Below are 27651 nucleotides of genomic sequence, written 5' to 3'. Positions count from 1 at the left end.
AAGCAAAGTGAAAGCATAGCTTCTGAGGCAAGAGCTGAAGCCTTGGAACAGAGGGTGAGTGATCCCATACTTAACATCACTACTCAAAGCTATGATAATTCACTATTCTGCTACAAACATCGTGTGCAGCCTTAGTCAAGTTGCTTAGGGTTTTTTTGTGGCTTAATCCCCCCATCTTCGAGATAAGTATGACTTAGCCTCCCTATCTCACAGGCACAGAGTGAGGATAAATATATTAAAGGAGAATTAATATATCACAATATAGTGATAGGAGTTCAATAGTCCTGCATACGGAGTAATTTATCTTTTTGTCTCCTGGATCAAGTACAGTTCCTAGGTATGGGCAACAGTAAAAGCCTAATCTATTAATATATAAAGAAAGCAAACAATCTCCAGCCCTACATTCCTGTATATGAAACCATGAACAGAAACAGAAACATAGGTGTAGAGTGGAAATGCTGAAGTAGAAAAGAACAGAAATTTTTCCTTTATTACAATGGGCTTAAGACAAGGATAGGAACCACAAGCTAGACATAAATAAAGAAATCTATTAATTCCAATGGAATAAACCAGAAAACACAACAAAACTAAACAAATATATATCTAGTTTATATATGAATTTGATGTACAAGTATTTAGACACACACATTTTTAAAAACCTCCTTAAAGTTATCTTGTGCAAGGAATACACTATAATTTACTAGCATATGAATTATATACTGTTCCCAGGATGAAACCTCCATATTTCTTGCTCCAGACTACCCTCCCCATAAAATAGCTTTATTAGAGTTTAGCAATGTTAGGAAAAAAATGAAGGTAATGTCTATAGCTCCCATTAAAAAGCCGATCATACATTTCATAGTGATTATAGAGTAATATACTATAAAAAATGTGTTTTCACCAAATATTCAAAATTATAGATTTATTCAGACTCCCGGAGAAAAATCAAACTTGTAAATTGTGCAGATTATATATCCAATAAAATATTTATTGCTGCACAATGTATATTGTTAACTGTGTTGACTACTTTTCACCAAGGTGCCAGAAAAATGAAAAATTAACCAGTGTAGAATATAAAATTGGTTTTTTTCAAGTCCTAGAGCTAGTTCATGAGCATACAAAACAGATTGTATTCAGAGCTGTAATATAGAAATTCTTCAGTGAAGAAGACACTAGAGCTGAATACCTGACAGCAGAACAAAACAGAGAACAGCATTAAAGCCACATAGCTGAGGTGCTGCATGCAAATGCAGGAAGACCTGAATCAGTAATGTTGAAGGTCTAGCTAAAGTAGACGGTGGCTGTGTCAATTAATGTTTTAATGACATCTTACTAGTTTAAGGACTAAAAAGTGCATACATGCAGCTTGATGGAATTCTGGAATTTCAGTGAATATGTGGTCTAAAATCTCTTTGGGTTAACAAAAATGAGTAAATATTTGAATATCTTCCTTCTCTGCAATTTCATAAACTGGCCTATGAAAATCACACATGTGGTTTGAGGTGCATGTTCTTGTTTTCAGCATTAATCATAATCACAACCAACCAATCCCCCATTGTCTATCATTTATTCTTTTTCAAAATTTACATGAATATTCATTTAAACTGCAGCTACAGGGCACCAAATGGTGGTCATGCTATAAAAGGGAAAATTTAGTAAAAAATAAAAATTAAAAAAATCCTCTAGTTACTTTGCACCTTAATGCTGTGACCTCAAACGTACCTCTTTGTCACTATACTTCTTGTTCTCTTCATTTTGAGATGACCTTTAAAAATTTCTAACACAGGACAAGGATAACAGGCAGGCTGGCAGCACCAAGCTGAGGTGGGACTCGGGCTGTTGCTCAAGCTGTGCGCAGCTCTGCACAGAAGAGTGTTTCTGACCTGCCCTGCCCGTTCACAAATGGTTAAAAAAATAAATACACCAATAATCTGGAGTGAGGGGTTTCATCCTTCCCCTTGCTCTCTCTATTTTAGCTTTTTCACTTCCAGCTCTTGGCACAGACCACACCAGGCTTGGAAGTGCAATTACAGACTTGGGGTGAGTGTGTGCCAGCCTGACAAAACACTGAAAACCAGCATTTGAGCTCAACCCTACTGTGTAACTATGGCCCAGCTGGACAAGCACTCCTGCACATCCTCATCCACAGGAGCAGGTTACTCAAGCTGGGGGCAGGGAAGCCCCCTCCTTTGCAGGAGAAAGCCCAGGCTGCTGAAATGGCCAAAATATGTTCTGCCTCACTCTCCATAGCCCTCCTCCTCAAAGCACCGCGATGCTGAAGACTGGGCAGGAAAACAGCTACCTCATTGGGTTTGGGATTTAACAGATAGCCACCTCCGTCCTCTTGCCCTAACTGGTCATACTGCTTGATATTAAATGCAACTTATTTGACAATTAAAAATATGCAGAATATTTCAGAATTAGCTATCCTAAAGAAACTGGTGCCTAGGCTACACTACTTCATGTTAAAAGAATAATTACACCAGGTAATGATTTCAGAAAGCCCTCAGAGAAACATCCTTGCTTTCTTACGCCAGCCATGCAGCAGCCACATCTTGTCCAACCCCCAGCCACAGGTCTTACTTTTTGGAGGAGAGGACAAAACAGGTGGGATTAACTGAAAAATTCAGGTTGGATGTTCTCTTAGGATCTTACAGTCGCTGTATTTTTAAATGCTTTTTCTGTCAGCACTTGGTACCTGCACATTTTCAAAATCTTTTTTGATTTACACTGAAGCAGCTGGATTATGCCATCAGCCAGCATGAACTCGATGCAAAACACTGCTATTGTCTGCATGTTGCTGGCACGCAAGGCAGAAGAGGGGAGCATACACACACCTGGATGAGAAGAGCCCTATTTCAACATCTTTCTGCTTAAGGACACTACAGTTTGGAGTCCCACCATGTACATATAGGACTGCAGGGCCAGATCCAAAAGACTGGATTTCAAAAAACTAGGTTCCTAAATCAATGCTCGAGATGCCTGAAAAATAACCATCCCATGAGATTCAGACTGTGAGGAAGCTTTTTTGAGACCAGTCAAAACTTCGATGCATTCAGTATTTTTGTATGCACTTTGGTACCTAAGTCCAGGTTCCTGGTTTTGGAAATCCTGTACTGCAGCCAAACCCATCTTGATATTTAAATGCACTATGGAGCAGTAGAAGGTGAACAGGCATGGACTGCTGCACAAACGGGCAGGCTGCAGCCAGGCAGAAGCAGCCATCCCACCTGCTGACTACTGCTGTAGAAGGAGATTCTCTGCTGAAGATAAAGATGGGCAAAGTATAAGAAATACGCAGCTTTTTGTACACACAAAGCAAAAGGATTAAAATACCGTCTAGAACAAAGATTTACAGTGGACCAGCCATGCATCTCTGTAGAAGGAACAAAGGTTTTATAAAAGAATACATGAAAATATGTATATATATTTCCTGAGACTACAGGCAGCCCTAGAGACTTCTAAGTATTATTAGTCAGACCAAAGGCTGTCAGATGCTGCCAGAGCACTGGCTGCTCACCAGGGAGCTCAGGCCTTTCCAACAGGGCAAGGTAGGACAGCTAGAGCCTAAAGGGTATAGAGCTCCCCAGAGAAAGACTTTTTTGTTGTTGTCTTTGGGTTTGAGCATGTTTCCTTCATTAGACTTGGTCTGAGGCTCCATCATGTTTTCTACTTAGAGATTTTATTACCAGGAAGCTAGCAATATTCTTCTTTCATTTGACTATTTCCGGGACTTGAAGAATTTTGCAAAAACCTGAAGTTTAGTTAAACGTGGCTAGCCATGTGTTAGCAAACTACACTCCATGAATTTTGTCTTTAACAAACTTACTCAGACCATCAGCTGGAAGAGCTTTCATTCCCATCCTCCATAAATTCTTTCTTTCGACCCACTCATTTCCCAAAGGAAGGGAAACTAACAGTTGAATTATTCTTTTTTCACCTTTCCTCTAAAGTCTTTCTAGCTTAGATTTTGCAATCTGAAGATCAAAGCTTACTCCCCATTTCCATACAAAAGTACAGTGAGGTGGAGCTTTTGTAGAATAGACACCTTTAGACAAGAAATAATTTACCATCAATAAATGCCTTTACCAAATGTTTCCTTCCTCACCTCTAGCACAGTCCCTTTCCCAGCCCCAAATAGTACGTAAGTGTGTGGCATCTGCTCTTCTCATCCACTTGACACTGCTGCAGCCAGGTGAGCTGAGCTGGTCTCAGCAAGAAGTGCTTTAGGCACATTATACGATTTTACTTATCTATGTTTTTCAGTCTCTCATTAAGCGATAACAGATAAAAGTTCCCCAAATAATAAATAATCAGAACAACATTTGGAGTCAAATTGTCATACTTACTTATTTTAGGCTGCTCGTTTGAAGTGGTGGGAATGGTTGCATGGGCAGTGCATGGACTCAAGTGTCAGATGCCATATGCACCCAGAAACACCGTTCACTTTTGTGACCATTGAATCTCCGGGGAGCACTAGCAGTAGGTGACAGAGGCCTGTGGTAAAGAGAAGCTCATTATTTTAAAGCCTAAGAAAAAACCTCATACAGGAACATGTAAGTAAATGCAAAGCCAGAAAGTTAGGCTGCTTTTCATTAGGAAAAGAGACAACCCACCACTGTAAAAACAGCCTTTCTCTTCATGGGAATGCAGCCTTGAAGTGCTCTGCTATGACTCCCAGTGAGGTTCACAGCTCTGTGTCAGAGACAGCGCTACCAGAAGCAACAGTTAATTCCCCACAGTTTATTCAATTTAGCTAAAACATATTACTTTTTTCATTACTCCATTTGTTCTTTAAAGTGACATAAACCTGCAGAGATTAGTGCAAAAGTTAGTTAAAATATTATATAAAAACCTCATCTCTGGAAAAGCAAGAATATGGCCTCATGGAAGACCTGAGTGAGAAACGATGAAAACACACACCTACTAGACTTGTACACAGCTGCCTTTAAAGATTTATCTAAATAACTATAAGAAACTACTTTAAATTACTATTAACTACTGCAGAATTGCCTGTATTCTAAAATAACTATTTTTCATTATATTAAACTGTAACAGTACAATAACCTGAATAATTCTTACCTTTCTAAGTTTAACTGATGAGATGACGATATATAATTTACTCTTAAGAACATAAACTGCTGATTTTATAAGCTCCAGTTTTTCAATTAATCCCAGGACCTCAGTTCGAGATACCATAGACTTCATTCATTTCATTTCATTTCATATGAAGACAGCACAGCCATTAGGACAGATTCTACGTGGTGAATTGGAACATGTTTGTTATATTTAAGATCTTGTTGAGGTAGAGAAGTTTTTCATAGTGGAACGTATTAGCGTACCCATTTTGCTCATATTTTTTTCCAAAAAGGAATGGCAAGACACACATATATACACACACATATATATATAAACCTATGTATTTATATATTTCTATATTAAAAAAAATATTAAAGAAAAGAGCTCCATTAAGGGCAGTGATTCATTTACACCTCAAGAGTCTAACAAACACCCTACTGCAACTCAGGACAGGGCACAGAATGAAAATGAAGGATGAATGATTTACCAGAACTGAAGAATGTCTTAACGAGAGGTAGGTGGTTCTCACTTTTTATGAAAGATATGGTGCTTCTCTTTTCATACCACTGACTCAGAATAGGTGACTTCAGGTATCTGAAGAGAACACAGAAGAGAAAAAAGATTGCACATTGTTGACATATGCAGCTAAGATTTAGGTACAAAATACTGAATCTGATTCAAGCAGATGATGATACTCTAACAGGGTGAACTACCACAAAGAGTTATTTTCCTATAATTTAAAGAAGTTCTGTTGTTTCTTGCTAAATTTTCCATGAAACAGGCAGGCGTGTATATATGAATGTGAATGCATACACCAACGCTGTCTGAAGTGAGCAGTTCTACCCCCTTTCCCTATGGCCTCCTCCACAGCAGCCGGCACGAGTCCCCTCTCAGCACAACATGTCCTCACACCTTCCCTTTCCCTGAGGGCACCTGTCACTTCCCAGCCACGCTGTGAAAGCAGAGGCTCAGCACATGGGTCCAAGGATGGCTTCCCAACTTGGGGAAGCCCAGGTTCGGATGGGTGCTGACAGCCACTCCAGGGTGCCACACTCCTCTGTCACGTTACACCCATCCAGAGCCAGCAGCACTCGTGCAGATGTCTGCTTTTTTCTGCCACACTACAAGAGCATACAGCAAGGTTCAGGCTCGATGACCTGATATTTGCAGCTGCTTGTTAATATTCTAATAATAATTTACAGCATGTGAATAAATAAAACCATATGTTATCAGTCCTCTGTGCATATCCTGATCATGCGTGTGCCTACTCTGCAGTACCAAATGAAAAGGAACCAGGATTTACCTTCAATTCTAAGACCAAGTTCTGACTTTGCCAAGTACAGTTTAATGCAACTGCTCTGAGACACAAGACAGATGGGATAGAGAGATCTGAAGTGCTACAAATAAAATCTAAAACTGAACTTTTAAATATTCATTCTGAACTATAAAGAGAGCTGTGGCTTTTGTGTGCTACAGATGGCTTGGAAATTCAGTGCAAACAAAGGACCAATTTTTGAATACTCATAGCTGCTCTACCATAATAGCTGGAGGCCCAAAACTCCAGGGGTTTGAGATGATTCAACTAGATCCTCTTACCTGCCAAATTTCATCAAAGCAACATTGCTTTTACCATCTTATAGGGATGAAAGAAATATGAATAGTGTGGGGTTTTTTAATGAAATGTGGACTGCTTAAGCTTGAACAAGAAATTACAATATGAATGGAAAGTGCAAGGTAAAGGGAAAACTGTCTTTTTATCATACATACTAAAGCATCATATAAGATGAAATCTGTACTTTTTATAGATTGAAAGATTAAACAGAAATATTTGGTAGATTTAGATAAACGAAGGAAATAAAATGAAAAATAAGCATAATAAAAATCCCTGCCAGTCATAATCAATGAGGAACTGCTGACTGATTGCCAAGTATGGCCTTAGGTTTAAATCTAGGAGAGACACATGTGTTTCTTTGTAAGGTAGCGGGGCACGACCTCATCAATCAGAGATTATCCTCTGCATAATAGTTTATGGAAAGAAACCACTAACGCCAACTCCTCATCTGCCTTCTAGACAGAGGCAAGCTGATACGAATACAGCTGGAAGGGGACTACACCCAAGTAACACTGCTGCTAAGGCCATACACTGCTGCATTTACATAGCAGTACAATGAGCGTTTTCTGATGCTATTAGCCACTAGCAGTCTAGTCTAGACTCTTGGCTTTAGAGCGGATACTCTCTCACTTTTTTATGTATTTGAGCTTCTACAAGAACCGAATGGGACAGCAAAATCCAGAAGAGAGGTGGACTGTCTCTGGGGGAGCTGGGACTGCCCAAGATGCAGAGAGGACCCCTGAACTGCCAATAGTCCTCCAAATGTAGAAGCCACGGAGACAAACACGCAGTGCTGAATAACAGCTAGAAGCCAGGCTTATGGATATTTATGAGGCACCGCTGCCAACTGAAGGGAGAGAAAGCATAGGAATAGAAGGAGAAGGCACGAAGGGCTTGATAGAAAATGTAACCATCCTGTAATGACAGCAAGTGCCAAGAGACAGTCGCAGGCTGATACCAAGTGATGGGTGGAAGAGGCCTGATGACAAGCAAGTTATGCTATCTGTGAAATCAAAGGAATTAGTAGGGAGGGATGCATACAGAGAGGCAGCCTGGCCAGCATGAACTATTAGGGTAGGGGTGGGTGCCATGATGCTCTGGATGGGTAGCGGTAACTAGTGCTGCCTTTGTCAAGATTAGAGAAAAGGATGTTGTGAAAAAACAAGATAAGATGATGGGAGCTGGGGCAAGCATTTTAATTGCTTCCAGCCAAGACAGGAAAAGTGGCAACTTATGGCAGGGAACCAGCCTGCTGGTTTTGGGAATGGCCCAGGTAAGAAGTGTGAATTGAAGAGCAGACCTGCAACCTTGCTGGAGAGAGGCAGGATCTTGCACCGCTGACAGAGGAAGAAGGACTTGGCAAGACTCGAGGAAGCAGGCAGGAAGACCAGGACCTCCCTTTCAGCCATGTTCAGCTGCCAGTGCCAGATCTGGATCCGGATCCATGAGAGGACAAACAGGGATTGCAGTCTGAAAGTGTGGCTTGGCCTCTGTTTGTATCTAAGGCGAAAGAGCGGGAGATGAGCGGAGGGGAAAGGGCAGGATCCTGCAGCTCTCCGGCAGAAAGGAGAGCTTTTCCAATGACCTCACTGTCCTTTTGAGAGTAACTGCTTTCCAGGACAGAGTGTCCCAACAGGATACTTAAATGCCTTCAGCATAGTACAATATTCAGACATAAAACTGAACAACTTTTCATGAAATCTGCCTCCAATAAAAACATCTTTATTGCCCTGGGCTAATGTGTAAGTTAGTGAGAGATTATGATTCAGCTTCTAAAGCCATTTTATATAATATGAAAAAAAAAAAAATCCATAGGGACCTTGTCTGTTAGTCCTATAAAATATAAAATGTAGTTTTAAGCTACACTTCATCATGATAATAGGCTATCAGATATTTTCCTAAACCCTCCGACTCACTGCTGTCAGTCTAGGCAGAGCCAGACAACCTGACTTAATCACCTCCTTGTGACTCACTGCACTGTGCCCCTTCCTTTTGAACATATATAAATCCTAATTATTTTTTAATCCTTTACTAGAACACCAGCAAAATGACTGCTACCCTCACAGCATACAGATGCAGATGTTTATAGGCACAGGAGCTGCAGTGCCATGGGGTCTCCTTCCCTGGGGGCTGCTCACACTGTCAGGGCTCAGCAGAGGGTACTACCACCTCTCCAGGAGTGATCCTCTCCTAGCTTCTCCTGCTCCTCTTCTGGAGGGGCAGTAAGTGTTATAGCCAGGTTATATTCTTGTGTTATAAGGCTACAGTGGCTGGTGTTATAATAGCTTAAACCTAGCCCTGAAATGTTTGGTTGTCTGTACAAATATGTGCATTTGAATGCTTACCCAAACTGCCAGCCCCCCTCCAGGACACGGTTTCCTCAGGGACACCTTGATCTTCCCCCCACCACTCCATGCCCTCTTCTGGGCTGGCTCTGCCCTTCTCATCTGATGGAAATGGGGTTTCTCTGTGTCTCCCTACCCTCCAGTGTACTGTCACACCCAGCCTAAACGTTTATTCCCAGGCTTGCCCATGCTGTGCATTACCAAGAGAAAGGTCCCCAAAATCAGAAGACTAGCTTTAAAAAGATGAGCTGATTTCAGTGATCACAAATACCGTTCAGACTGCAGTTTCGGCTCTGTTCTCCTGTGCTGTGGAGAGGGGAAACCTAGCTCTTCATAAAACACAAAGTGCTCAGTGAGAACCAGGGTGAAGGAGGAGTTATTTTTGTTGGTCTTTGCCGTCTCTAAAATCTGTAACATAACAATTCATGCATTCACATCACGAGAGGCAGCAGGACTGTCCCCAGTCTGCTACCTAATGCCTCAAGTTTGCAGTAACAAAGACCTGTCCCCACCAGCTCCTGCAGAGAGGCAGGCTGGGACCAGGGATCCCACAGGAACAGGTGCTGTCCCGTGTCTCCATATTTTCATCTGGAGACAGAGATGGAATGCGCGTCATGCACTGCTATGGCTTCAAAAGCACTGCCTGTGCCACAGTCTCTGAGCTTCTGTTGATAAACTGGGAACTGTCACATAGTGCCACAAGCAGCAGATACACACACGGTGGACGTGTTCATACTCTATTCATGGAGCACCCCATATACCCAAAGGAAAGGACGGTCCGCTTCTTCGAGTTGTCCTAATGTGGGTGACTGAGGAGGACCCATGCTTGTAAAGAGCCTTGGGGTTCTCTGGAAGTCAAATCACTATATAAAGTGTAAACTCGGGTGTTATCATTCCTTTATACTCCCATTCAGAAGCTGGGACCACCAGCATCTCACTGCTCTTCCTTCCCAGCTCTGCTCCATATGCAGTTTCCATTCCCTTCATGAAAATAAACAAACCGGAGGCAACTCATGCAGCCTACTTTAATGTCCCAATTCCCTGGCCTATGAAAGACTATCTACATTGCAGTTTATTTCTGTCCAAGCCTTAACAGTTAACTTTCCCCCAGGAATCACACGTTACTGGGGAAAGAAGCACTGTAAAAGCAGACCCCTCGCTGCGGTTGTTTATAGACTGGATTACCGATTCTGGGAGACCAATGGGATAAACATTGCCCAAGCTCTTTCCTGTATCATCATAGTAAACTTAAAAAAAAGGTCTTATAAAATGTACTTTAATTGGAGGAACTTACTTTTTAATTTGCAATTTTAAATGTGAGCATGTTATAACTTGTAGCTGAACATTTCTATAAAGATAATTACATATGGCAAGATAGAAAAACTTTTTAAAACATTTTCTCTTGAATGCGTGCCTGAATTCATTTACAACTGTTGCTGCTTTAAACACTTCAGGCAGAATAAGTGGATGGCACTAAACAGCTTAGCTGCAATTATTATGGAATGTCTGAGGTATAATTTCCCCTGCGGTTTTGTTAGGCGTACAAAATTCATAATTCTGATTTGTGGCAGGTACTTATTACCCATCGCAGGTGGAGATATGCAAATATTATTCTAGTAGGGGTGAACAGCCTTTATTTCAGTATTCAGCTATTAACGAGATTTGTGAGTCTGGTACTCTGGGGCCATTTAATTAATTAGATGGTACAGATAAAATATAAATTGTTTTGTAGGCTACACAATTCCAGTTCTAGAAGATGTAAAATGTGGCTAAATGAACTTAGTATGGACTGATCTGTTGTTTCACTTATGGCACAGGGTACAGGCAAATTCTGCTTGTTATTTTTGCCTATAATAATCCTGTACAGAATCCTTGCTTTGTCAAGCATTGTGGGAAAGAGATGTTATTTCTTATTATTTTTAAGAACATCTATCAGTTATCCTCTTTATAAAAATCGCTGGCATGCATCAAACAAGGAAAAAAACCAGGCATGTTCTTTTATGAAAGCAAATATGTGCATGCTTCAGAATAAGCACATATTTTGAAGACATGCAGATTTGGTAGGATATTATTGTCTCAAGGTCTGACACTTCTATTTTAGATAGATCATTTCCATGGGATAGATAAGCTGAACTTGCTAGGGGGAAATGGAGAGGGAATCTACGGCAGTATGTTAGCATCTAGATTTTCAAATAATTCTATTAATTGGTTAATTCCTGTAATTCTTTTCCTAAGTATGATCTCTCTACTCCTCCAGAATATTTATGGAAAACCTTGAATACAGGAATTGGGGGAGGGGGGGGAGGGCGGACCCAACACACCTTTATTCCCCAGAGTGATAGCTATAATGATTACAATAGAAGTATCAGCATTTATCAGGAGTTACAGCAAACTACATGGTGAGACATTCACCCGACCCTTATATGGAGGAAATAAAATGCGTGAGGCATGAGACCGGAAATTGTTAGCAAACTGTCAGCATTTAAAGGCAGGCATTGACCATTATATTAGATTTAAATTGTGGGTAAAATACTACGCTACACACTTAGTGTACTCTAAACATTGAATGAAAACCAGTTACTTTCACTAAAGTAGGAGTGTAATCAGCAGTCACTCTTATTGGTTTATTGAACATATTTTGGGGTCCGTTCCAGCTGTCTTTATTAGCTCTAATGCAAATGATTTTTGCACTGCTATTTTGCCAAGCCCTGGTAGCTGTAGTGCTGCAAACACACCCCACTGCTTTGTGTCTGCTGGAGATTTACTGACAAATATGATAAAGTGTACATAAAATGAATTACAATACAGAACTAGCACCATACTAGAAAATGAAAACTAACGGGGGGAAATTATACTGTAAGCATTAGGAGATATTGTATGGTTTCATACAATGCAACTCAAAATCACACAAGTTCAAAACTGGATACATACCAGCAGTTGCTCTGGTTGCTTCCCCATGAGGAGGGCAGAGCCGGGTAAGGAGCCGCGTTGCAGCCAGCATGGCCCCACACCCGAGTCCTCCATGGGACCTGCACACCTGCCTGAGGAGGCTAGAAGGAGATTCAGGAATGACAGAGCCCACCAAGGGCTGGGGCTCGGCAAGAGCGGAAAGAGTCTGATGGAGACAGGAACAGGCTGGATCAAGCCAAGAGTGCCTGAGCCGGGTGAGCTTCTGGCATGGGAAAGGGCCTGCAAAGACATAAGGACTGAATTTCATTCAAGAAAATGCCTCTGACTTTGGAGACATCCTGTGCAGCAGAGGTGCAAACCTGATCTCTTTGAACAGGGCAAGGAATGACCTGGGAATATGGCTGCATAAATAAAGTGTAGGGTAGAAAGTAGGAGCAAGTCGAAAGAAGACATTGATCAGGGTCTGAGGAAAAGGGCTGGTCATATCCTGTGGGTGAACAGAATTGATCATGCAGAAATTTGCTGAGGCTCAATTTGCAGTAAGAAAAGTCAACTGTGTTTGTGGTGAGAGGTTCCCTGAAGCAGAGGAGGCTGCAAAACCATGATGACGTATGGGGAAAAGAGCTGCGGGTAACCAAGTCTGACAAGGGGATTTCCAGCACAGGAGAGCAGTGGGTGTTTTCATTACAGCGCCGGCACAGGTAACTTCATGGTCTGGCTGAATTGTCAACTCTGACTTGCACACTGAGAAACTTGGGGAATCTGAGTGCCAGTGCAATGGCAGTGCAAGAGATGTGCCCTCATGCTGCACTCATGGCAACACCTGGGAACATCACAATATTCAATTTATAAGCAAACCCTGCAAGCAAGCAAGTGAAGTTGAGTAAATAGCTTGTATGGACAAACTGAATAGAAGTACAGTGACCAGAACTGGAGGAAAAAATCAAGAAAAAAAAATGTAGTTGGTTAAATACAGAATAAGATAAATGACAGTGATATGTATGGAAGTGTTTTAACAGAACTACAAGAAATACTTATGATGTTCAGACACAGCGAGGCCAAGTTACCTGCAGGCTTTTGACAAAACACAGGAGAGAGTCAAACTCACTTCAATCTCATCTCTCATAGCAGTTGCAGAATGTGGACTGCATCTGTTCCACATAATGGCAAACTGCTTGGGAAAAAAATTGTGTCTAGGTTTCCACAGAATAAATACACCAGAATAATATTCTGCATTTAAATACCTTAAATTGGATAAACAATACCCCATGGGTAGAGCCTATGCAAGGCCATTCCTGCAGAAGAGGAAATCTACAAAACAGTTTTAATTAAATCTTTCCAAGGACTTCATAAAAATCCAGGCACAGCAGCAGTGCTACATGCAGCACCTCCACGACAGCCCTGAGCTACACAGTCCAAAACAGAGGAGGAATTCTAGTACATAATACGTTGTTTTTTTCCCTAGGTATGCACACACAAACACATCGTTAGTTCAAAATCAATGCACAAATGAGAGATGTGATCAGAGAATTACCTTTATTCACAGTAGCACAGAGAGCACTGCCATGGGCCTAAGGCAGATCCTGAGCCATCGAGGAGAGCAGTGTTGCAGCAGGCAATTGATGCATCTGAACAGAGAGGGAACCGCTGCCTGCTGGTAGGTGATTATTACCAGCATTTTTTCAGAATAATGTAAGTAAGCAACATTTTAGGTAGCACTATAATATCTACCAGGCACAGTACTTGCAAAGAGATAATGGAGCAAAATGCCTATCTGAGGAACCTCTGCACTGCCCAAGGATGTTGCTGGGCAGGCATCACTCCCCTCCCACAGCGAGTGCTCCTCAGTGCCCTCAGAGCTCAAACCCATAATGCAGAGAGCCAGGCAGCCAGCTGGGAGGAGTTGCAGGCCCCTGAGACCATGTCCCCATGTTGGGCACTGTGGCAGGAGCAGGAGAGGGCCAGGACCCGCCAGGTGCCAATGGGGTCAGAGCCACACAGTACCTCAGCCACCGCAGTGCTGCTGCACCAAGGTGCTCAGGACGAGCAGCAACACTTGCTTCAGGTTCAGCTGAAAAGGTACCCCACCAGATCATTAGCACAGCATTTCTGTACCCCTGTCATTTATAGGAAGCACTGGTAATCATGCAAAGCTGGGTAGGGGCTGACTGGCCTTTTGAAGAACACTGGGAATCACTCTAAAGCTCTGTGCTGTACATATAGGTGATGAGCTAAACCAAGAGCAGAGGGTGTATCTGAGAAGAAAACAAACAACAAAAAACCCATTACCTTGAGTGACAAATCCAGTGTAATAAGCATCCTAAACCAAAACAGTGCACAGCTCCATCAACCCACCAGTTTGTTGATGATTCATTCCCCTTCTTCCCTGCCTCCTGTTGTAACAGCAATTTTTATTCCCATATAGTGCTTTATAAGCCATACAGACAGTCAGCCAGCACAGCTCAGTGTAGCTCCCCTGCCACCAAAGCATGGCAGGGCTGCAAATAGGACTTCAGCAAGGTAAGATCCATTTACACACACTATGCAAGCATTCAAAAATTAATGCAACTAATCTTCTGGTTCCACCTGACAGGAGGTAAATTATTGATCTTTGCAATATGAAAGCACCAAAAAGAACAAACTCAGAACTGCACACTTTCATGTGCACCCTCGCCTCCCCTTGTCAAACTTAAAACACAGTCATATCCAAAGGGCTGCAGGGAGATTTGAGAAACACATGTTCTCCCTGTATGATTTAATCATGGTGTGAGCAAAAGACGGATGCTCCAAGAAGCCAATGGTTGTGTTGAACAAGAAACATCACCCGAACCCGTGGCACAAGCCAGTGCTCACAGGAATACATGCAGGGAGACTGGCAGTTCAGGCTATCGGAGCCTTTCCTTAATCTTTAACACGCGATTGAGGATGTACGGCCCTACAGCCAAATCTTGTGTACCTAAAAGCCTGATACAGTCACTGATACACCACCAATGCTCCTCACTCAAGGGGTCAGCCTGCCTTATAAAACAAACCTCGTTTTCCCCCATTTGTCCCCCTCTCCTGGCAACTCCCTACACTGTGACATAAAGCAGAGCTCCTGTAAAACCGCTGCAGAGGCTGACACTCTACAGGATAAAAGCCATACTGGACAGGGGCCACTCCCCCCCTCACTCCTGCCTGCTTCCCTCCACATACCACCACAGAAGTGCAGTATGGCGACTTCCATCCCCAATAGGTGATATATAAGAGAGGAATTAGAAAATAACCCTACCAATAGTGAGCAATATTTTTCCTAACTTCTCCACTGTCTCCATTGTGGAAAAAAGAGCAATTCCTCCAGGACAGATCCTTGTTCCGTGACCCTATACACGGAGTGCTACATCAGGTTACAGAAAGTCACATGATGTAGATCAGCGTCTGCTGATATTAGCTAAAAAAATGATATTTTTTTTTATTCTTAGAAGTCTCTTCCACTCTGCACACCACGTGTACCACCACTAAATTCTTGTATGAATGAAACAGCTTGGATGATCTTAGCCCAGGAAAGGATTTCTCTGAAGACACTGCAACTAACAGGTTAGAAGGAAAAGAAGAATTCCCTTTCTACTCATTTTGCCTATCATTTAAGCCTGCAAATTCCAGGTTATGCTTAACCTTTTTGACTAACACAGCACTGTACTGTTCCAGTGCATTTCAGCAGAAGTCTCACAACCTCCACCAGGTGCATCACACCCTCCACAAAGCCCATCACCACAGCAGGAGTGTTCCCCAAACTTTGCATAAAAAATATGTTATTCCAAACTTGAGCTGTGTATTTAATATGCCATAGGCAACTGCATCTCCCAAAAATGATCCTGCTCTTCACTGGAAAGGGGTAAGCTTTCCTCCCTGTCCTGTAAGGAGAAATGTTATCCTGCATATGTAATCTCCGAGCAGAGTTCAAGCACAGGATGATGGAGAACCTCAGTGTATTGCTGTGACACGATCTTTTTTCCAAATGCATTTAAGAGTGAATTTTGCATTTTATCAAAACATTGCACAGTACAGAGCACAGCCACAGTTTCAGGAGCAAACCAAACTATTGAGAACTCTGCTTAATATTTATCCTAAACTTTTTTTGCATTTGCCTCAGGCCCTCATTCTTGCCTCCATCTCATATGGTGAATAATCCCTTTGTCTTTTGCACTATTTGTATCTTGAAGATGTTATTGATTAGGAATAGGCCCTTTAGGTCTTTCTGGGTTCTACACATCTCTTGGTATCATTTTCATGAAGTTATTTTTTCTGGGTTTTTTCTGTAGTACTGCTTTCTCCTCCTGCCCTTCCACATTCCTTCCAAAAGCTGGAAACAAGTGAGATGAAACTGTTAATGCTGCTCTACTTACCCTGGTATTCCTGCTAGCATTCATCTTGAATATTAGCAGTAGTTCACATCTAACCGCTACACCACAATTGCCTATTCTTCCTTCGACATGCTTATGTTAACCTGCAATGATTGTTTTAAAACAACAGTTCTGCTCAAAACTTCCTTAGTGGTATCACATTAGTAAAATTCCTCTTAAAAACAAAAAAATCCTCTTTGTTTTAGGAGAATTTATAGCAACACTCTTCGTTATTATTCTGGCAGCTCATCCCTTGGCAATAGTCTTGCTGCAGCCTCACTGAAAAGACTAATACATTTTGTTTATTTTGTATTTATATTATATGTATATAATTCCAGGAGGAGCTATAGGTTAACAATTATTTATTCTTCTTTTGTTTTGCAACATACCAAGTTCTTCCCCTTTAAGCTTATATAAAGTATTCTTTCTTTAATCTTGATTATCTTACTTGATCATATCCCCTATTCTCAGTATAACCACAATCCTTCCCACCTCAATCCTCCTTTACCCTCTACTCTCGCTCCTGTACAGCATTCACTTCTGTGAATTAAAGAGATGGAAGCAGATGAAGATAGGCTTGTGTTTTCTTCTGTTTTTCTTATTATCAGAAGCTTATCATTTTCTCCAAGAATTGAAGTGCAGACAATACAGAGTATTGTCAAAGGCTAAGAGTAGTTTATCTCATTTTCACCTCAACGCATTACAATTCACTTGCATGCCATCTACCTTTAGCACATTTTAAATGGTATTTTCTATGCCCTGAACAACATCCTGGCATGATAGAAGCATCTTCAGCAGACAAGTTACCTCAGCACCCAATGGTTTGCACACTGGGTGCAACTCTGTATCAGTAATATCCTGAATTGTATATCCCATTGCAACCCCAATGTGCCTCACTGACAGCCTCAGCATTGGATTGCATTAAGTCCCGGAAAAGGGTATTTCCTTTTGGATGACTTCTGCCTTGTTTCCCTGCAGTCAGAAGAGTGCCGCACCTCAAGGGTGCAGCTTCTTAGCCACTGGGTGCCCGTGCCACAGACTTCACAGAAATCTTATCTTGCTTCTCCCAGGAATTAAAAAAAGTATCTTTTTTGCTGTTGGTGCTATGTAGGATTTGCCAACAAGTTACCTGAAGGGGAAGTAAAAGCAAAAAAATCCTGAGTCTATTAGGAATCTGGAGTTTCCTCCACTTACTCTGGCCAATATATCCTCATTTGCACAGCTCCATCAACACACACATACTTTGAGATTTTGGCATGTCTATGCTCACAAGTAAAACAGACTGCCTTTCCCCTTGCCATTTAAAAGGTGAAGACTGGTATAAAAAAAATTGACTTTGTAAAAAATCACTATCCTACACATTAATGCATAGTATTTTACGACCTTTAGCACCCCAAATAGCTACAATAACATTGACATGCACCATAAGGTGTCTTTTTGACTATCACACTATAAAACACTTTTGTGTTTTTTCATGCATGTTTTAAGTGGCCTGTGTTGGCAGGAGCTAATACTTGTGTGTGAATTAACTGTGCTACTTTTAGCAGTTATCACATTATACCTACAATATTCTGCCAGAGATGCTAACGATACAAATGTGGGTTTTCATTGTTTAAATTAAAATGGGAGCCTTTCATTGTTTTCCCCTAGGTTCTCACTGTGATCGCCACTAACTTGTGTTGTTAATTTATTATTAATTGCACCAAGATATCACAAAGAACATTGCAAAAAGTTGTTATAAAAGAAGTCACCATGGAGTCATTCATTCTTCTTGCTGACCACTGGCTCTCCAGAAAAAAACCACAGCAAAAAAAAGTTTGAAAATTAACATTTTACGTATGAGCTGGGGAAAAACATGTAACATCTTGCCTACACTAAAAATACATTTGATGGATAATTCAAATATTTGTTTGCCTATAGAGATATAGATAGAAGTTTTTTTACAATGATAATACTAAGTGCTGAGGACTTCAGCCTCTGTCATTATTCAAGGTATACTTACTTGCAGCTGAATTAAATCTGTCAAAAATTCCCAGCCAGTACTTACAGCAAGTCTGCAATTCTGTGTGGGGTCAGATGTGTCAGTCCAGCATTCCTAAAGTGCTAATTTTTAATTCAGACATGCTATTCTTTACAGGAGTGGTATACTGGCAAGAAGTTTGTGTTTGTAATCTTATGGAACAGGAAGACCCTCACGGTTTCAGTTACACATGTGCTGTCTCACCAGAAGGCACTGTATTCAATATACTTTACTAAGGTTTCTGCCTGTTTTAAACCAAAATATAAGGCAAATGGAGAATAAAATGGCCATTTAAAAGAAATTTTTTTTCCACAATCAGACTTGCAAATCAAACTGCACCAAGGAACAGTGTAAAAGCAACGGAGAAACCCAATCTCGTGGCTGCCCATGGGGTAATGGCCCTGTGCCCCACAGGGCATGTGGCCTCCCAGGACTGCACAGCCCCGCACAGCGCCAGGGCAGCTGCCTCTGCCCACCCACTATGATGCCATCCTACCCAGCACCGGTCTGCCAAAGCATTTAACATGACCTTGTTATAATCTTCAGATAAATAATTTACTCTTTCTTCATCTTAATACTGTACTGACAAGCTTGCAGCAATATACTCCAGTCCATAAGTTACTGGAGGTCAGTAGGAGACACTGCAGAAGCTGTAAAACCTGTGTTACTCTCCTACAATCTGTAAACATGTACCCTCTGGTGTGTTCTTCCCAGCTCGCTGGACTGGCACACAGAGTCTGGTTACCAAAGAGAACCCTTCCCTCTCTGCCCAAATTCATCAGGTCATTCAAACCCCACACCGCTGCCTTCCCACCACTAATGCTGTAAGTGCAGCTTCAGTACATCACACTCTGCTACAAGCACAGGTGGGAAAATCCACCTCGACCAAGTGCCCAGCATGGATTTCTTTGATTACTATTTTTAGCAGAAAGCAGTGATTTGTTTCAGTACCTGGCCACAAAATAACATGGTCACATCATACGCAAACTATTGCTTACCCAGAGGTGCCGTATCCTTGTTAAAGCTTTCTGAAAGGGAAATGGCTCCACACATAGCATTGTCCTGCTACCTCCTGAACAGCCTTTAGACTACATTTCATTTTAGCTGAAGTGTTGTGTTCTGTTGGCAAGAACCATTATGGAAAGAATTAAAAACAAGTTCCTATGATTTTGTCCAATGATTTAAGGTTGATACTAAAAACCTCAGTAACATTAAAATCACAGTAGCTTTCACAGTATAGGCATGCATGTGGGTTACAAGACATTTGTAAACAGTACCTGTATCTAATGCATGACAGTTTGCTATACATTTTCTCTTAGTCTTAATTAAGCTTATTTAAGCTTAAAAAGTTCAGAACCTGCTTTCTAGGAATTTTATGAAAACTCGAGTAACCCAATCACAAATCTGTAAAATAATTCAGCGCTAAATGGAAGATTTCACAACTGTTTTCTAGTATCCATAAGAGATACCAGCAGAAGAGATAACTATGCGGAAGGCTCTTCTTGTGCTTCCATTACAAACCTCAGACAAATTCATTTTGATGTCAGTGGTGGAGGGTTTGGCTTTAGAGGCCTTCTACATGGAAATGTAGGTTTTGCTTGCTGCACCACTAAAGAGAAGTAGAAAATTAATAAAGTAAATACATATATGAAATTAGACAAAACAGTTTCCTTTAGTGCCTTATGCATGGTAAAAGGAAACCCTTCCAATATGTTCATTGTCTGCCGATCAAATACTAAAGGCAAACCTTTTGTGGTTGACTGGGGGTTGCTGACAGCAGGAAAGGAGAACAGACCTGCTGAGGCAGCTGCAGGTGGGGAGATGCCATGTCCTACACAGGAGCTGTAAGCACCCACTGCAGGGCTCCCTTTGATGGAAACCCTAATGGGATGTTTTAAAACCTTCTTACAGAAAGGTAAGTAGATAATAGGTATAGCTTATTTTATGCACAACTCAAGTGTTTGCACCAACGATTTGTAGCACAGAGGTTTTACTGCATGCAAAGATTACTGTTTCTGTTTGGTGGTAGGAAAATCCATATAAAAGCAGGTCAACCAGCAGTTAGAGCACAGCTTGATGAATTACAGAAGATTTCATAACATCTTTTTAATTTGATTTTTACTTCTAAAGAAGAACTTTCTGGTGTGCCAAGTACAAGCCAAATATTATCTATTAAAAAAAGGGGGAAATATTTTGGCTAACAGTCTTTTACTCACTTTTTGAATGTCAGCACATGTCCCCCTGGCAGATTCCATAAATTCAAGAGCTACCAGATGGTTGCATATCAGCAATGCCCAAAATACGCTCTAGAAGTTAAAGGACCACAACAAAAGACAATGAATAGGTAGCTAAGAGACACGAACAACATCTACTTTCAGTCATCACTTCCATTAGGTGGACAGAACAATTAAAACAGTGCAAAGAATGTCACCTGGAAGAGAGTAGAGCACAGCCTGCCCTTGTATGTTGTGGCACTATACATAGCAGCATGCTGCAGATACTGCCTGAAATGTATATATTTTAGAAGAGACAATTTTAAAATCAAGGCAATAAAAATTAATAGAAAATGCTGAGAATAATTCTCTTGCAGCATTTGCCTTCGGGAATGCTTTATCTCCACACACAATGCTCATTTGGGTTTTGAAACCTCAACACAGGGGTTTTCTTTATTGTTAATTAGGCATTTTACATATCCCGTCTTCCAAATCTACACTCAACTTCTTAAATTAAGGTTTTGGGGTGGGTTCTTTTGCTATATTCAGTAACTACCCCACTTAAAAGCAGTGTTACAAGAAGTATTCTTAGTTACAGGTGTGCAATTCAATCATCAGGGATACGTAGATAACAAATTATCCACAGTTTCAAAGTTTTCCCTGTCTAATTCATAGCTGCTATACAAAACCTTGCCTGACAATGGTATTTTTATGAAAGCTTAACTCCTATTGACAGTACATCACTGATTTAGGAGATGTGCTCTAAGTGAATATTTATATTCTGAATTTCTGAGAAAACAAAACATTATCCAGGAAAACTGTATGTGACAACATGAAGCATTCTTGGGAGAGGGCAGCAGTACACGAGCTACAGTCAGACACCACAGCTTTTACATAAAAATATGGAATTAACTTTAAGAGGTGCAAACAGCAGGGCACTGAGTGCTGAGAGAGGCAAGGATATAGTGCTGGTGTTTGTGAAGAGGACAGTGCTAAATGCCGAAGCCGTTCAAGGGCAAAGTGTGGAAGCATGTGTTTACAAGAAGATCTCAGGCCTGTAAACAGCAGGGCTTTAAGCAGGCAGAGAAGAGTTCACGTTCCTGAGCAGGGAATGCAGCACAAAATGTCCTGCTTCTTCACAGAGAGTCACCCCGCTTGCAGCTGTCTAAAATTAGACACACAGCCATTGTTCCAACAGATAATCAGGGCTAAGACCTTTTTTAGGGCATCTCTTGACAGCATGAGGGCTGGTACAATTCAGCATGTCAGTTTAGCTGCACTGAAAATCTGAAAAGGCCAAATTACAGTTTTATTTTTCTCTATATTTCATTCCAAAGATACTAACAGTATCAACGGGATTAATTTGATGATGGGATTAAAGAGGTGTTAACACCTTTTAATGAGATCAATCACATTTTGAAAAAAATGTGAGACTTTATCAGGAGGGAGTCAGGGGAGTGATTTGAGAACAGGCTTAATGCGAGTGCAAAATTTGGTGTCCGTAAAAGATTTCTTGCAGAGTTTTTTAATTCACTTTAATCTCCACATAGTAGAATCTGGAAGTCCATTAAGGAGAAAACTATAGTCTTCCAGTTTTGAAATTAGAAGGCACCACAGTAATTAATGTTCCTGCATCAGTGTCTGAGGGGAGAGCTTTCAGTCGCCCCGCATTTCCAAGGAAACGGGATGCTGATAGAGCAATAGCAGAAATGAGCTCACTGAAGTAGAGCCCCTGATAACGGCGGGTACCTGCTGAAGTCCTTGAAATGGGCCCAGCGCTGCTACACAGCAGAGTTTCAGTTTGCCTGAATTCACTAGAAATGTCTCTGCTTCCAGTTTTCTGTCCAAGACGCTGTCTCCAGCAAGTAAAGTGGATGATAAAGTAGGAGACACCACAGTAAAGTGGTTGAAAACTAGTATGTAATCTGTACCATACAGGATATGGTAATGGTAAACTTCATATGAAGAATAACATAGAAATCCCAAAGAACCAAAACTGTGTTATTTGTTGATCCTGGGTTACAAAGAGGGAAAATACTAGTTGGCAAGTGTGCCTGATAAACCATAGATTAATTATTAAACATTAGAAATTATTCAACAATTTTCTAAATTTAATTACATAAGATCTTCCTACAAAAATCCATGCCTTTGCAGGCCAAATTTGAATATGATGCAAGCAAAGCGTTCTATTATGCAGCAACTAACAAAAAATTACATTAACGCAAAAAAGTAATTATAAACCAGAGCCATTTTTGTGCTCTAGAGCAGTAGTTTTTCTTTTCTCAGTGCAGTATGGGGTTTGCTGTCCATGTCACCATGAATATACTGATTCGAAGTTTTACAAATGTTGATTCAAACTTCAAACAAGCATCTTGTTCCCTACGATTTCAGAGGATTAGAATATTCAGAGTTTATTATTCCCCAAATTCACTGACTGCCCCCTCCATTTCAAGGCAGCTCAGAAGACTCCATAGTTGAGATAACAGGTCACCCAGTCCCCCTCCCCGTCTGCGAACAGATGAGCATGATTATCCAGACTGCTCTTTTTTACTGCTATGACAAGTCTAGGTTTTGTGCATTGACTTCTAATTTGCAGTTCGACTGAGAATTGCCATTTTGAGTAGGAGCCTACACCATGCTTGATCACATATCCCACTCATCAAGCATATGCTCACGTGTCCCACACATAACAGAGCCTGGTGCACCAACATGTTCCAGATAGACTGTCCGAATATACTGACTCAACTGCACTGCAGTCACCCTACTCTCACTTGCACTTACCATCTCTAAAAGAAGTCTGGTTGCTACTAACAAATGCCATGGGAGATACTGCAGCAACTTCTCTCTCTACTTACAACAGGAAGGAATAAGCCGAAGGAAACTGCGTAAACAGCAATGCACCCGGTAGAAAATGCAGTTTTCTGAACAGCACCGTCAGAGCCAGTGCAGCTCCTCACCCCTGCTTGCTGCACCCTCCTCATCCGCCCACTGCTTTCTACTAGTTATCACAGTACCGAGAAGTACATACAGCACTCAAGGAGCAATCATGCCAAAAGCACAGTCAGTTATGTTTCTTCCTTTCTGCACCATCACAAAATGCCTGTGTGCATGCAGAGGAATAAACATTTACCCCTTCAAGTCCCAGGGCAGAGACGGGACATTATTCTGTGGCCCTAGCTCTCCAAATTATGTGCAGCTGCTTCAAATTATACTCTTTTAAGCGGTCTCCTCCATTTCTGCCAAACAAAACCCATTCCACTTTTTCAGCCTGTGCTTCTTTTTTCTCCAGGCCCATAGCATTCCCCAACCTAGCTGCAACTGTACCTTTGTGTTTCTTTGCATTGTTTTAATGCCATATTCCTTTCTAACTTTCTTGGGTGATACCTTCTTACTGATTAGGACTGCTCCAGCCTGATCAAGGCAAACAGGATTATTCAAGATAATTAACATTTCTATAGGGCACTGACAATTACACACAGATTTGAAACTCGGAATACAAAAGAGCAACCCCAATTACAATTCTAGGAGGATTCTCATTCATTATCATGTTTACTTGCAAACATGAAATTAGTGATGCCTGGATTAAGATTAGAAACAACATGAACTGCTATCACAAATAAAATCCTTTCAAATGTATCTCACGCAGTACACAGAGTTTCCCTTAAAATATGAAAAATGATAGTATCAAAGATACTGTAATGGAGGGCACTTTTTTCTTAAGAGTTGAAATACAGCTATATAGAATAGAGAAAATGGCTTATAATGGTTTATTTAGATTTCTTGCTGGCAATATATTTTTAAAAAGAAGAGGCATAAGCTGTAAAACAAGGTATAATATTTAAATTAACCTTCAAAGTTCAACTATATAATTTAGATTTTTTTTTAACAAAAAAATGACAAAAGGGTCATAAACAGAGTTCATCTTGTTTCATAAAACTGTATTTGAATGATAAAATTGACCTTAATTGTTAGAAGTCAAGTACCAAAGACATCAAAGTTGTACTTCACCCCTGCAAAGACAGTAGTTTTTCCCTAGTCAAAACCCTGAAGGTGATTATAAGTAAGAGGGGAAAAAAATAGCAATAATTAGCAGCATTTAGTAAGTCAGAAACAACAAACAGGAGCCAACTGAATGGCGGGGGGGGTGGGGTGTCTAAAAGGCACATATTGCCATATGTGCCATATGCCACGCTTTCCTCTGACAAAAGGCCCCACAAGCAGAAGACAGTAACTGTGAGCAGTTAAAAACCCACCACCTTCAGCCTTACAACCTGACAGTGGAACAGATCGCAGGGACCTAATTAATACACGTGGTAGGAAATACATTTGAAAATAGGGATTTTAATTGAAACCTGTTCATTCAACCCCTTGGAAGATAGCATGTATTTTCCTTTAAACACAATTCAACAGTCTCCCAAGTCATGACCACCCAGCTCAAAGTCCCTGGGAGGACCCACTCACGTGGTCTGAAACGGCTCTTGTGCCCTGGATGAATCCCAGACAGCTGCATACTCCTGTCCTGCCTGGCTTGGCTTGGCTTCATCTACAACCAAGCCTGAAAACAAATACATTCATTTTTATCTTTCTTATAAGGTAGTCTGACCATCTTCAAAGTCTTTCTTCATTTGATAAAGTTGATCCAAGGTACAAGATACAGCTCCTTTGAGGATTGGGACTGTGATGTCCTTGGGTTTCCAGTACTGGGAAGAAAAAAAAAAGGGGGGGGGGCAAAAAAAAAAAGGAAAGCTGCTTGCCTTCTGCTCTGAGCCCATGCAAAACCAACAACACTGGGTCTTAAGCCTTTGCTAGGGGTCTTTGATTTTCCTCTTGTCATCACGTTAGTAATAATTCCTCCCTTACTACATTACACCAAAAATCATAGTAGTGTGACAGACACAGTAAAGGCAATAAGTACAAGCAAAGCAGTAAAGTCTCTGCATGTAAACTGGACTTTGGTTTGTCAGGCTCACAGGGACCTTCCCAGAGCCTGCTGAGAGCAGCTGCCCCAGGGCTGCAGCTCCCTGAATGCTGGTGACTAGGCTGCAGAAGACTTTGCAAGGTCTGTTTTTTAGAATATGATTTTAAATTAATTTCTCTCTTCATTTTAGGACAGCTATGGAAGAGTAACAAAAGCCATAAGCCAGACTCATTTTTGAAGAGGAAGTGAAAAAAACAACTTAATATTTTGATTCCAGACCTAAATTTAGACTGTAACAATTTTTAAGTGAATTCTCAAAGTAATGAACTAAGTTCTTTCTCACCTCTTCTTGTTTACAGTCTCATAAACTGGGATCCCACACTACCAGTGTCACACAGGATGTCATTTTTTCTCTTGGCAAGTAAACACATGTGAAAGAAAAGGCATTGCATTTATGATAGCAACAGAACTTGCTAACATAGTTTTTACCAGGTTTCAAAGGGACAACTTCAGCTTTCTGATGTACAGTGCAATGTCTCTTAGATTCACATGTATTTTTTTCCCACCCTGCTGAGCACGTCTAAAATGCAGAAGCAGCATAATTCAATATTAGACTATTTCATGGTACCACATGAGTTCAAAATAGAAGAAATAACATTAAAAGCAGTGAAATCAATTAAATAAATTATCTGAAAATAAAATTAGAGCATAAATAAAACAAAAGTAGGCCCAGGAATAGACAGACTGTCTCCTCTTTTCCTCTCGGGACAGATTTCTTTTAGTATGGCTTCAGTCACTTGCCCTGACATTTCCTTGGACTCCCTGGAGCCCCTCGCAAGTCTGGGTCAGGATTGAGCACTGAAGTTGGAAGTTGCTTCTTAGCATTTACTTAGCAGGAAACAAGGGAAAACAGCCATGCTCTTAAAGCACAGCATACCTGTGCATTTTGTAAGGATTTTCTTAATCTTTGATTTAATATGTAATTAATTTTCAAGTACTTTTTAAATTTTTTTAATCTCAAAACCACATTCTATCAGGACTTTTATATATTAGCTTTCACCCTTGATTTTCCCAGACTTTAGTCTCTCTCCTCTCAAGCACGCTGCCAGCACCAGACTGCTGTTCACCTCCTGCTCCTAACTTAGTTCCCTTGATTTGAAATAATTTCTCTCTTTCTCCTCAGATATTATCTGTAATGATTGATGGTCAGTAGCTGCTCTGTTCCTACAGCAGCTGGCAGCAGACATGGAGAGGCAGGGCTGCTTTGGAGTACTCAACCTGCGGTTTCACCTGAAACCCAGCACCAGGAACAGCTAAAACCAGAGCTTGAAGACAAGCAGAGAGAGGTGTCTCTCAGCAGATCTCCAGGTTTAAAAGCAAAGGCCCAAAGCTTGAATTTGGCGAGCTCCTTCTGGCACAAAAGGGAAGTTTGGGGGTTTCTCCCCTTCACTGGGGTGTACACCCTGGTTTGGGGGGGGATGAATTAGGAATACATTTCCAAAATATGATAGCAAAAGATAGAGTTTGTCACACAAGGAAAGAAAAATGAGAAAAGGAGTTATGCTTAAAGGCAGTCCTAAAGGGACCAAACTTCAGTTTCTTGTAAGAGGAATGGAAGGTTATTGTTCCTACATGACAAAAATAGCATCTTTAACATTCCCTTTTCAATAATAGCAGCTAAATTCTCACAGGATTCAATGTTTACACTCACAAAAATCAATTTTTCCCTTTTATTAAAAAATTATGTACAGTAAATTGCCGCTACAACACAATCTACATTGTTTAACATACTCTGCTTTGATTCACTGTTCCATTCATAATCTGCTGATGATTAAGCTTCTCAAAAACAATCCACTAGCCTTTCTAAGTGATATCAAGTTGTTTGTTTTTAATCTGCTGAAAATCATCCTGTAGACAGTTACATTATTGAAGAATTACATTTTAATTTATTTTCATGCAGTGCCTGTGATGGGCATTCAGATTAACAGAGTACAATAATGCTTCTTTATGCCTGTATCTATTCAAATCAGAAATTACCTGCATACACTGTCTCTGATGGTGGTCAAAAATTGTACAAAGAACTGAGAGTAGTGCTTCCTAATATCACACAGCCCTGCTGCTCATCAATGAGTCTTTTTCTGTTCTAATGCTTTTGTCATGTATATGAAAGTC

The sequence above is a fragment of the Haliaeetus albicilla genome, chromosome 8 (assembly GCF_947461875.1).
Source record: "Haliaeetus albicilla chromosome 8, bHalAlb1.1, whole genome shotgun sequence".
Lineage (NCBI taxonomy): Eukaryota > Metazoa > Chordata > Aves > Accipitriformes > Accipitridae > Haliaeetus > Haliaeetus albicilla.
The sequence above is the reverse complement of the archived record's forward strand: the minus strand, read 5'-3'. Positions refer to the sequence as shown.